Genomic DNA, 13651 nt, shown 5'->3' on the forward strand with positions numbered 1-13651 from the left:
TTGGCCGGGCGCGGTGGCGTGCGCCTGTAGTCCCAGCTAATCGGGAGGCTGAGGCAGGAGAATGGCGTGAACCCGGGGGGCATAGCTTGCAGTGAGCCGAGATTGTGCCACTGCACTCCAGCCTGGGTGACAGAGCGAGAGTCCGTCTCAAAAAAAAAAAAAAAAAAAAAAACCAAACTGTTTTTAGACATATATTTCCCCACTCACACACATGCAGATGGCACTGACCAGGGAAATATATTTTCGGGGGAAGGAGCATTCGAATGAGTTGATTAGCTGTAGCTATGCTAACTACATCTCTAGTTTAGTTTTTTTCCCAAATAGGTTCAGCCTACATGTGGAAAAGAATAACTGGGCAGCTTCAGACAAAAACCGTAAGCTATCCAATTGCCTGTAACAGATTTTACAGTAAAACAGATGAGGTTTATTTTTAAATGAACTATCATAAACTCAGTGTTATTAATTTTGTTAAATTGGATTTAAAGATCAAGAACGTAATTGAAAACCTATGATGTGGGAATCAAGAGGCATAAGGAAGTTTTTGTTCTCTAAAATGTCTTTCTTATTCAGACTCTTGCCGGCCGCAGCCCTTGAATTGTACCATTGGAAACTAATTGCTCTGCATTAAGCATCATATTTTCAGGGGCACATAACTAAAGAGTAAATATTTCTGAGAAAGTTTACACATTGAACTATTTACCATTAATAATGTCAGTTTATAAAATGGCTCTGTAACGGTGTGGTTGGCTAAGAGGAGGAGCTTAAAAGTGGCATTCAGGATAGTTTTGAAGGGTCAGTGTAAGGGAAAAATATTATCTGTAGCAACATAATCAGTGACATAGGCCCAGAGAAATGAACTCTAGACAGTCAGGAACACAATAAAAGTTCCAAGATTTGGAAGAAAGAGATAGCCTGTATTGACAGGAAACTGCTAAAAGATGATGAGGAGGGCAATGAACACACACTTCATCAGTTGTTCAATTGTCAGTTATTCTTCTGTCAGATGAGTCTTGACAAAGAAACTAAATTCACTCTTCTGCCATTCTAATTCCATTATTGCGAATTTCTTTATAGTGAATTTCCCTGTAAGAAGGGATGTTTATTCTATAACTCTGTTTTTAATTTGTTTCTTCTCAGTCTTACGGATTTATACAACTTTGGCACATGCATTGCTGATCCATTCCTTATGGGCTCATGCAACCACATTTGTATGAATGGCAGTGTCACGGTCTAGTTTGTGATTGAGCATGACATTTTCTTTGCATATGTCTGTGGAGTGTTCCCTCTATACATTTCTAAAAACCTGTTTTCCAACTCAGAAATTATAACATTAGAATTCACAGGATGACAATATCTCTAAAGTTAAGTAATCTTTATGGATATCTGATCTCATTTACATGTATCTTTATTTATAATTGCCTGTGATACTGGGATGAAGCTAACAACATTTAAGAAAGAGAAAAGCAAGGCACTATAAATACTAAAAGCAATTGCACAAGCACAGAAACAAAGGAGACCTAACTTGGCAGCAATTCATCTGAAAGGGAGCTGGACAAACTTAAGATGAGCCGACAGTATGGCATATTTGCCTTAAACTATATTAATGGGAAGGCAAGCTTGGCTGCTTTAATAGAAGTGTAAGGTTGCCAAGGAGGCAGTAATCTTGCTGATTCTGGCCCCACCCTGTGCAATTTGGAGCACTGCATTCTGGATATCCTATTTTAGGTGGTATTCTTAAGAGGACTGGTGGGTGGTGAAAATCTGAGAAATCATGTTTAAGTGTAATGGTTGAGTGAATTTACATTACTTAGCCTAGAAAAGATAAGATTAAATAGAAATATAACTGTCTTTATATACTAAAATCACTATCCTATAGGGGACAATTTGTAGATACAGAAGTAAAAACCATTTACCGATTTATGGTCTTATTTTAGATTGATTTCATGATTGTTTTATTCCATATAGAAATAACTAGCAATAAATACTAGGAGCCCAATAAGAACCTATGCAGATGGAAATTAGGCACCAAGAAAAACTTAGACTTAGTAATGTAGTCTGAGATAGTTCTAGAGTGAGCACTTCTCTACAGACTGAAGCTATCATTCAAGTCTCTGTTCGAATTCCTATCTGTTAGCCAGACCAGCATTTGAAATAGCCAAAAATTACTTATCAACGGGATGAGTGCAGACAGAAAAGAATGTTATTTCTCCTGTGAAAGTGTTTTTTTAGTGGCATATCCATATTATTCTTATGCAAAAATAGAGTATGAGGAAAGGGCCTTAAACTGAAGCAGGAGTAATTTCCCTAAATATGAGAAAGTATCCAAGTGTTAGGGTAATACACTATTGGAATTGACTGCTAAAGAAAATTGTAGAGGGTTCTTTCTTGGAGAGCTTCAAGAAAAGTTTTCCCAGTTATCTGTCTTGGATTGCTTAGACTACTGGGTATTTGAGGGAGCCTTCCTTATCTTATCAGAGTGTGACTGAGAGGAAATTGACAGCCACATGTATTAAAAGCAACACAGTTTATTATGTATATATATATATACACACACACATGTGGATGTTCATCAAAAAATAGTATATGCCCATCAAAGAATATTTGGAAATCACTGAAAAAAGTAAAAAAAAAAAAAACCCAGAAATATCACTATTGTAATGTAGTATATTTATTTTTAATCATTTTTCTGTGAATTTTGATTAACTTAGGAGTTTTTTAAAACAATAAATATACTCTTTTAAAATTGCTTTTTAAATTTAAGCACAAGGAACTTACCCAATCACTTTAATGAACAATTAATATGCACTTCAGTTCTCTATTGTGGTTAAAGCAAAGAAATGGAGAAAAGGAATTAAAAGAGTTAGATGGAAAGAAAGGAGAGAAGGGAAGAGAAAAAAGAATAAGGAAAAGAAAAGAGGCAGAAAAGGTAACAGGAAAGGAGACAAAGTTGGAGGGAGATACAGAAAAAAAGAGAATAGCTGGGGGGACAACAATAGTGAAATGTGAGGGAGAAGGTTGAAAAGAAAGTTCTAGTAATTTATGATAGAGATCCTGAGATAACCTTCATTCATCTGGCCCTCAAATATGTTAGTGGTAAATAGGAGCATAATATGTTGCCTCATATTTCTGTCTTTTGAAGTTCTGATAAGTTTGTTAATTACTGATTATAAATCTGTATATGCTCTTGGACATTAAAATAATTTCAAACTCTCAAATCAATAAGATATCTGGAGCAGCTTTTGAATGGCAAAGTTCTTTTCTGGTTGCAGAAGTAAAAGCTGGGTCTTTAAAGGACAAGAGCCTGAGGATTCTACCTCTACGTTATGTTAATCTGCATTAAAAACAAAAGGCAAACCAACTGTTTATTCAATTCATTCTCATTCTGTGAATCTTGGATTTTATGTTTTCTCCATCATGTTGGTGACCAGTTAGTTGAATTAGTTTGGAGCAAGCAGTAATGAGGACAAAGTCATTCCACATAAAAATGTCCGTAAGCATTAACAATTATCCATGAATAGATTGCATGTTTTACCCAAATCATCTTCTTAAAAAATGAAGGAGATGGTTTTGAAATCTACCAATTTGCATAAATTTACCAGAAAATTCACTCCAAGCAAATACACCACTGATGGTGAACATTTATTTTAAACCTGACAAACAATACATCAATACATATGCTACCAAGACTTAGTAATTAAATCACATTAAGATTGAGAAGCTCTTATTCTATCATGATTTCTATACTAGCTGCCATATTGTTCACTTTGACTCTTTTAATGCACATCTGGGTATCTAGAAACATATGTTCCAAATCTGACTCTATCACTAACTAGCTCTGTAATCTTTGCTTACTTCTTAACCTTACAGAAGCTCAAAATGTATTTACATCTAAGTAAAGTTCAAAGTGATAAGAGAGTATTTTGACAGCCATGTTACAGAGTTTCTTAGTTAATATTCTCAAGCTCTTACAAGTGTCAAAAGAAGTAACAATACAGTGCAAGATTATTTACAATGGGCCTGGTGGATTATATAATAACACTTTGTCCACCTAAATTATTAATACAGGGATCACTTTTTGAAAGCCTTACATCAGTGTGGGAAACCACAGGCTTGCATGTTTACCTTTAACATGATTTTATTTAGTGTTTAGGGTAACATCAGTAGAATCACAGTTCATTTATTCAGGATGAATTCCCGCACCCCCAAATTCCAGTGAGTGTTCTGGTTATACCTGTCAAAATCTCTAGAAACTTCAGAACTTCCAGAGTATCTCTCTGCCTTTTATCACTCCTGCTTTCTGGATATATCTGTATATTGCTTTTCCTTCTCTTTAGTGAGCACTCCTTCCTCACTTCTCTCCGTTTGTATCTTTCTCCATTTACTTCCTAACATCCTTCCCTTAATTCTGTCTCTCCCATTTATCCTTGTTTTGTGCTATCTTCTCTTTTTATAATACAAAGTTAAAATACATTTTGAAGCATTTTATCTGTTCACTAGCTCTGTGTTACCACTTTCTTTGCACCATATTCTCTGGCTAGACAGGACAGAAATCCCCATTCCTCACTGTTGTCCTAATGCATCTGCACCTTTTTTTCACATTTTGTTCTCTTCTTTGTAAAAGCTATTTACCCTCTATGAAATCCTCCTACCAATCCTTCCTTCAAGCAAATGCACCTTTACCAGGACATTTTTCTTTCCCAGTTCTTCCATTCTATCCCCTTTACCTCCTTAGGTGCACCCAGAAATATTCTCTTTCAGTCTCCTTATCACTCCTTTGTTCCTATGAAACTTACTAGCAGCTATCATAACTTACCAAATTATTTCCTATAGAAGTACATTAAGGGTAAAAGTCACATTGTTTATCTTTGTATCCATTATTACACAATGTCACTTGTACATGGAAGGTACTCCATGAGTGCTGAATTGAACTGCACTAATTTAAATCTTAATAAACTAGATCTAATTGCCCTTTGAGTCCATGTAACATTCAGCTAAGATTTTCTAAGATGAGTGGTTCTTAACTTAAAAAGAAAAAAGTGTTCCCATATTTATCAATGAGTGAAGTCTTCCTCAGTGAAATTGTTGTCAACCTACTCCCAATTATAATACACTAATTTCTTAATCTTTACTTAAAAGGTAATGAATCATTTAATAAAATATTGTTATTTAGAAATACACCATAGTTTTAATGTACAAGAAAACTAACATTGTAAACATGTTTATTCCAGTAAGGAAAAAAATCATGAATTTATATAAAATTATAATGTAGATGGGGAAGTCTGATATTTGGGCATTTTTAACATGAAAGTATTAATAATAGTATAGATATGTTTGTCTAGTAAACTTTCTCTCTAATTTCAAATGATCATATTAAATTTTAGTTTGAAATTATCTGATAATTGGAATCTGGTGATAAGAGAGTTTCAAATACACTCTCTTTTACTATTATTTCTTGGCTAACATGAGCAGGACTTTAAACAGATACTTGCAGTTTTTAAAAACTGGACAGCTATTATCATCTGACTTGATGGATCATATAATTTTCTATATTTTGTTTTATTCTTTCAATTGATGTAATAATTGTACATATTTATGGTGTACACAGTGATGTTTTCATATGTACAGTGTATAGTGATCAGAGCAAGGTAATTAGTATGTCCATGATCTAGACATTTATCTGAACCAAACTAGTAGAAAATTAACAAAATGTAAAACAGCTTAAGCAAAAGGCCCATTTGTTTTGGATAAAAATGTTCTAAAGGAAAAACAATAGAAAACTTACATTTCAAGTGGGAAAAATGTCTCCAGAGGAAAATTTAGCATGATAAAAATAAGTTTGCCACAGGAACAGAAAACCAAATGCTGCATGTTTTCACTTATAAGGATGAATTCAGGATGAATTCCCACACCCCCAAATTCCCGTGAGTGTTCTGGTTATACCTGTCAAAATCTCTAGAAACTTCAGAACTTCCAGAATATCTCTCTGCCTTTTATCTCTCCTGCTTTCTTGATATATCTGTGTATTGCTTTTCCTTCTCGTTAGTGAGCACCTCTTCCTCACTTCTCCCCCTGCTTGTATCTTTCAACATTTACTTCCTAACATCCTTCCTTTAATTCTGTCTCTCCCATTTATCCTTGTTTTGTGCTATCTTCTCTCTTTATAATAATGAAGTTAAAATATGAGAGCTAAACATTGAGTAGTCATGGACATAAAAATGGCAACAATACAAACTGAGAACTACTAGCAGGAGGTAGAGATGTAGGCAAGGGTTGAAAACTTAACTATTGGGTACTATGCTCAGAACCTGGGTAGTGGGATCATTCATACCCCAAACCTTAGCATCACACAATATACCCAAGTAACAAACCTACACATGTACTCCCTGAATCTAAAATAAAAGTTGAAAAAACACCAGCCTTTTTAAATTATAAAATTTTAGTCTGGAAAGAAAAGGATTACAGAGGATATGTCTGAAATTTATATAATTATGACTTTAACCAGAATGAATATGAATTCATGTATGAATATATGAATATGAATATGAATGAATATGAATACATGAATATTTGTTCTAAAGTATCTTATTTAAATTTACACACAAAGCTTCTAATTACCAGTATTCTGAGATGTGATAAACAAAAACAAAAAAAGAGAGGCCAAACTTTATGCATTAGGTTGTAAATTTATCTTTTATAATTCAAAGTATATCACAAAAACATCGATTCAAGATGGCTTAAATTGATTCTTGAATGACAGATTCATGCAAAGTATTTAAAAAGCTGGAGATATTTGCGATTTATTTCTAGCCTTTAAGATAGACCACAGAAGATATTCACAAAGGGTCCTTGGTCTACAGTCAGCAACAGAATATTAGGCTAAGAAGATTCCTGATCCAACTTAAATCTGCTTCATTAGGCTTCATTAGATATCAAGTTATTTGAGCTTGACATAAACCGTATGTTCTCTCACACACATAGCATTTTAACTGAATGTAATTAGACCCACGTACTACAATCTATTGATGTTTTGAAGCAGATAATTTCAATGGTATTTCTTTGTCTACTTACTTTTTATCCTAAAAATTTTTTAAAACAAACATGTGATCATCTATATTCTTTATTTTTTACTTTTTCATACTATAAAACAGAATCTGTCACTCTTTAAACGAACTTTGGTTTCCTGCATTTTCAAATCTTTTTGTAGCAGCATGTTTTACTGAAATGTTAAAATGTTAAAAAGAATAAACACTGGGCTAAATAGCTGGATTGTGGCCTTCCATTCTCTGTTTTTTCATTGTCTTGAGAGCAATCATAAATTCTGATAAGGGAGAAGGGATACTATAATGAAAAATTAAACAGTACATATGGTTCTCATTAATGAGTTTTCTGCTATCCCAGCAATGCCACTGCCTACCCCAACACTGCTTCCAATACTGCCCTAAGGTCCTTATAAGAAAGGTGACCTTGCATCCTTGTTTGCCCAGCACAATCTCAGTTTATACCTGCTATCCTGATGTGTTTGTTTACAGCACAATCTTTTATTCTCAAAAGCATTCCAGTTTGGATGATAGATTATATGTAGAAGCATGATGTAAATGTTTAACAACTGACTCTCAGGGGAAAAAATGTGTACATATATATGCATACATAGCTCATTACAAATTCTACTGATATAAAGGAAGCATAGCACACAAGCATATAAATAATAAAATACAATACTCACAAAATGCTTTCACTATTTCCGTTTTTCTCTGAAGCCAAACCATGGTTGTAATAGAGGAACAAGTATAGTTCTGACAATAATATTTGTTGATATTTTCATCTATGTTATAAGAAGAAGGTAAATCAATGAAGATGTATATTGGTACTTCACTCACTTTTCAATGATATGAGTGACTTCTTTGCTGAATTAGATCATAGTTTTTAGAGATACTAGAAAACTATTTTCTCATTTTTGTTCTATTCACAATGAAACAGTTATAGACTCAAGACCTTAATCTACATTATTAACATTTTTGTTAATATGTGGATTTTGTATCATTTGCTTAAATGTAGAACATCAACGAAACAGTGAATCAAGCCCTGATTTGTAGCAGTGTCCAATTTATGTGGTATAGGTGCTCTTATCATAGTTGGGTCCAAGCTACCAACAAAACATCACTAAACAGAGTTGGGAAGAAATATACAGTCGCATACCATTATCTAGTATTTCCATCATATAAATACATTAGAAATTACCTCAAAAACATATATAATAGTAAAGAAATTCAGTAGTAAAGAGTTTGAGTATTTATTACTTTTGTTTTAATGTTATTTATTTCATTCTAAGTTTATGTAATTAAATGTTTAATAATGGCTGTATTTAACAAGTTTACAAAATTTTTGAAAATTTAACAATTGGCTCTCATGGATCGGTACAAGTGGCTTCAGCAGACCACTGAATATGGTCACCCTACTTATAACTAATCCCATATGTTCAAACATTCATTGGCTACATATTTTCGAACACTTAATATGTGCCAGGAATTGTGCTAGTTTTGTGAGATGCAATACAACAGAGTTCGAGATAGAAACTATTTCTGCCTTCACACAATTTCCAACAGTCTTTGACTTTCCCACTTCCAATCTCTTTTTCCTAATCAACCTAATCATTAGTGGTGTGAGTAGCACATATTTGGTGGATTGTAGTGACTTAGTAGGGATATAGGTGTTGTGTGGAAGCCCAAACAGGGATTTAAAAAGAAGAAAAGCCAATGGTTGGGTATTTGAACTGTCTATTGTAAATAGTAACAAATTAGAACTGAGCTTTTTCTGTCAAATGTTTAAATAACCATGGTAGTAGATTTCCTTTACCTGCAGCTCTATAATGGCAGGCAACAATAAAAGACACTGCATTCATGTAATTAGTAACTACTCTATGCAAAGCACTAGTCTAACGCTGAGATGGGAGGTGAGGGATAAGGAAAGGGGAGAGAGTAACAAGGGAATTGGAAAAGAGTTGATATAGTAGATGGAAAGACCTATAATACTTCCAACTCCTGGTTCTAAAGTCTAGGAGAATACAATAATCTAAGGAGAAAATCGTAACAGTAATGCCTTATATTTGTATACTGTTGTACAGTTCTCATATTTACTCTCACGAGGTACTCAGTAGTGCTCAGGGGTAGACTGAAATGGCCAAGAGGAGCTTCATGGAGAGTTGAGACTTAATCTGGGCCCTGAAGAATGAGTAGATACTGAGAAGAAAAATTCTAGTCAATATTGTCATGCAGAGTGAAAAAGTATGGATGTTTATAGTCTAGGAAAAAGAGTGAATAGATTGGCTGGCTAGAATAGAATCTTTCCATTAGCAAACAGTAGAAAATAAGTTAAAAGAAAAAAAGAGCCAATTGATAGAGTTTCTTAATGATAAGCTGAGAGAAGCCTTATAATACCTTTATTCACTCAAGTTTTTATTGCTTCTTACTTAATTCAGTTACTTGAATACATTATTTCCTAATGTGCTGGATACTGTAATGGATCTTTTGATAAAAAGATGAAAAAGAAAAGTTCCCTGCCCTCAAAGAGCGCTAACCAGACAGACATATGCAAATAGTTATAATACTTGAGCACTACACAAAATGATAAAAATAAATGCATAAGTACAATGAGAAGGTTGCTCCCTTCTCCTACTGACCACTGAGAAACATTGTATGCGATTAGACACGTGACTGATAGGAATTCAATGAGATAATACATTTTCTTTAAAAACTTTACACAATACTGCTATTAAGAATAGGAATTATGAAGAATGTCTAATAAAAGAAAGAATAAGAATTATGAATAAAATAAAATAGTATTATAATCATTATCATTGTTTTTGAGAGACTGAACATATGAAATGATGTGGAGCCCCTGAGAAGTACTGCTGTGGTGAATGAGAAGAAAATTATACCATGTCATGAAATGCCCTCTCCTTTTCTCTCTGTATATGGAAATCCTAACTAATCTTTATGTCCTACTTTGTCTGTAATGCTTCCTGGTCTACTTCAATCCTCTGGAGCTCCTGTTGGAACTATGGCCAATACCATATGATTTAGCATTTAATGTCTCTCTAATTTTATTTTTATTTTACTTCATCTTGTGTTGATATTAGTTTTATTTCTAAAATTGGATTCTTAGAGGCTGGATCCAAGACATATGTTATGCTTCCTAATCGTTGTATCCCCTAATGAGCCTATAACACTGCAGACTTAAATTGATGCTAAATAAGTATGAATTGAGTGTTTAATTTGAAAATCTAAGTCATGGGCACCTAGGCAACATTGGCAGTATTGATTGGTGAGGCCTCTGACCTCCTTTTTCTGCAGTCTCTTCCACTTCTGTATTCTCTTCCCCTTTTAAGGTGATTTCATGTTCTCTGTGTTCTACCCAATCAAAACCCACATTCAGGAAATTATCTTATTTACTCATTCATTTTAAAGGTGTAAGCTATTCATAAGTATTTAAACATTATGTTTTGGGGGTAATTTACACTTTGGAAGATAAAACATTAAGCCAAAAAGAATGAATCTCTATTTGTGGAATATCTGATATCAGTTAAGTAGGCAAGTTGAGTTTTCTTGTTACAGTTTTTTGAATCTAAACCAACTTATAACCAGTATCATCTTGATAGAAAACTTAAAATGTTAAAAATACTAGAATGTTTAATAATACTTCAGTAATCAACTTCAGAATTTTATATGACAAAACAACTCAATGGGTGGAAAGAGCATCGGCTTTTCATTTTTTTAGAGCCCTGAGCTCAGATCCTGATTCTTGTGTTTACTGGCACCAAACCACTCTCTGACTGTCAAACTGAGCCTCATTTTCCTCATTTATAAAATGGAATTAGATGAGAGAAATCATGTAAAGCACCAAGCACTGTGCCTGACAAATAGTTAATACCCAATAAAAAGTTTTTATTCCCCCATCTATTTATTTTTTAAATATTAATACATTAATTTGGTTAATTTTATTTTACCTATATGACTGTACAACAATATGTCCATTTTAGATAATTTTATGTAAATAGTAGGACATTAAGTAGTTTTAATTTCAGTTTCAATTAAGTATTTGGTTTTATATTATAGAAGGCCAACTATAATCAATTTGCTGATCTCTTTTTCCTATATATAAACATTGGTTTTTCACATTATAAATACTTTGGAGCAATATTCTACCCCTCTATGATGACTCTTTCACTTATAAGAAATATATCCACTTTTTGACATTTGGTGGGGGAACAAAAGGGGAAATGATCCAAATTGCAAGAGTGTATAAACAGAAGGAAATCAACTAAGCTACTGGTGTTACAAACCACAGTAATAATGCATATTGCTTACACAGTGGGTTTAACTAAAAGTATGCTGAACTAAAAACTAGAAGACTTCAATTCCAGTCCAAACCACCACTGCCACTAATTCATGATGTCATTTTGGAAAGTTATCTTCTTGTGACTCATTTCCCTTATCAAATAAAATAAACATGATAGACTAGATCAGTGCTTCTTAAACTTTTATTGGAAACACAGATACTTTTGAGAATGTGATAAACGGTTTGAATCCTGTCCCCAGTATTTGTGTATATTTTTTTCCTTTTCAGTTTCCCTGAGGGCTATCGGCAATCTTCATGTCAAAATCTCTGGACTCTATGATCTCATGGCTTCCTTCCAGACCTATAACTCCAGAATGGAGTTGTCTTTGTTTCATACAACCATTAGTGTGATTTTAAGCAAGCAAATAATCCAGTTTCTTTCTCAATGCTTCGAAGTAGGGTATTAACACATGGTATAAGGTTTCTTCCCTGTGTCTGCAGTAAGAGAAGAGAACCACATGCCTCCTCAGGAGACCCTAACCCAAATTAGCAGTTCCAATAAGGAAAGCTATCTACTCCTCAGGCCTGTTGAGAAACAACTTTATTCCACAGACTTATTGCTCTGTTTCTCTTCTATTGTTGATTTAACTTAATTTTATGTGTACTTAGTATTTCAACTTGACTAAAAGTTCTTGAGATGCAAAAACCATGCATGGTAGTTAGTCCCTGGTTTGACCCCAATGATCCCTAACACTTAGTATTCACTATTCACTAGTTCCTTCCCTCAACATTTTACTATTACTAGGGTTGGTCTGTGTGACCAATAAAATAAGGCAGAAATGATGGTATGTCACACTGCAATTTCCATCTTAAAGATTCTCTCTCTCTTTGCCTCCCTTTCTATCTCTCTTTCTCCCCCCCCCCACCCCTCCTACCCCCGCATTGCTCAGTCTGAAGGAGGCCAGTTGCCATGTTATAAGGACACTCAGGAAGCCTGTGGAGAGTCCCACATAGCAAAGAGGAAGTTTCCGGCCAACAGCCTCATAGAAACAGAGGCCTGCCAACAACAGCTTTATATAGATCCTTTACCCCAGTCAAGTCTTGAGAAGACTTCAGCCCTAGCTGACAGTTTGATTGCAACCTCATAAGAGTCCCTGAGACCAACCCACTCAGCTAGGCTACTCCCAATTTCCTGACCTTCTGAAACTGCAAGATAATAAATACTGTTTTAAGCTGATAAATTTTAGGTAACTTGTTATGCAACAATAGATAACTAATTTTCTCTCTCTCTCTTTCTCTCTCTTTTTTCTCTCTCTCTCTTCTCTTTCTCTCCTTCTCTCACCGCACCACCCACTCTCTGTCTTTCTGTCTCAGTTGCTTAGCACTATTGGTAACATTTAACAACTGAAATCTATTCCAGAAATCTGACCTACCTCTCTTCAATTTTTATTTATAAAACAAAAACAAAAACTGAGGCTCAGGATAGTCAAATATTTGCCCAAGGTCATTCAGTTAATTACTAGAAGAAAAAGGATTAACACCCAGGTTCCATAATATATGATACAGTGTTATTTCCTTGTCCTCATGCTCCCTCTCACTTTCTTGTCAACTCAATCTACTCCTATGCTATACATAATGTGTATTAGTATTTATACAAAATAGCATTATTGGTGTGATAAACTAAGACTGATAAACCATTGGTGAATTTTTCAAGCCTACTTTTCTCCCTTTTCTCTTCTGCAATTAACAATCTGGTCCATTTATAAATCCCTATATCAAAGACCGAATGGATATTCATTATTATGAGTTAATTTCATTACTTTGTGGGTAGTTCTGGTAAAAGGATTTGGTAAGAAAGGTTAAATTTTTTAACAAAGTAATATTTGAGTTATTAATTGATATTAACTATCCAGGTCATTTTTGTGAATAATGTAAATGACTGTTTTTGATTAGTTACTGCTTCTACTATTCTTCAATGGCTCCTTATAGCCTATGGGTAAAGTTCATATTCCCTAAAACAACTTTTCAAGATATGAGACTTCCCTGCAGTCCTATCTCTTCCTACTTCCTGAAACACTAATTCCCATACAAACCTACTGACACACAACTCAGCTTTTTCTTCATGTACTGTTTTCCAAAAAGGGATACCATTTCTTCTGACTCCCTTCCCCATTTTCTACCCTCTTCTCTAGCCTGATTCACTCCCACTGGCTCTTTGAGATGTGGTTAAAATATGTTTTTTGAGAGTCTTGCCTTTTCTTTCCCAGGTTCTGTTAGCTGGCCTCCACTAGAGTCCTCTAACTCCCTGAACCCATCT

The 13651-nt window shown here is 34.3% G+C and overlaps 2 protein-coding genes across 8 annotated transcripts in view; one reads left to right on the forward strand and one right to left on the reverse strand.

Annotated features, from left to right (window-relative positions):
* FAM227B (family with sequence similarity 227 member B) overlaps positions 1-13651 on the forward strand; it is a 303682-nt gene that overhangs the window by 170906 nt on the left and 119125 nt on the right. The window lies entirely within an intron of this gene.
* The window catches only part of FGF7 (fibroblast growth factor 7), a 66077-nt gene that overhangs the window by 37308 nt on the left and 15118 nt on the right, over positions 1-13651 (reverse strand). The gene's annotated exons all lie outside the window — the stretch shown is intronic.

This window comes from Trachypithecus francoisi, unplaced genomic scaffold (genome assembly GCF_009764315.1).
Source record: "Trachypithecus francoisi isolate TF-2019V2 unplaced genomic scaffold, Tfra_2.0 Lachesis_group3, whole genome shotgun sequence".
Lineage (NCBI taxonomy): Eukaryota > Metazoa > Chordata > Mammalia > Primates > Cercopithecidae > Trachypithecus > Trachypithecus francoisi.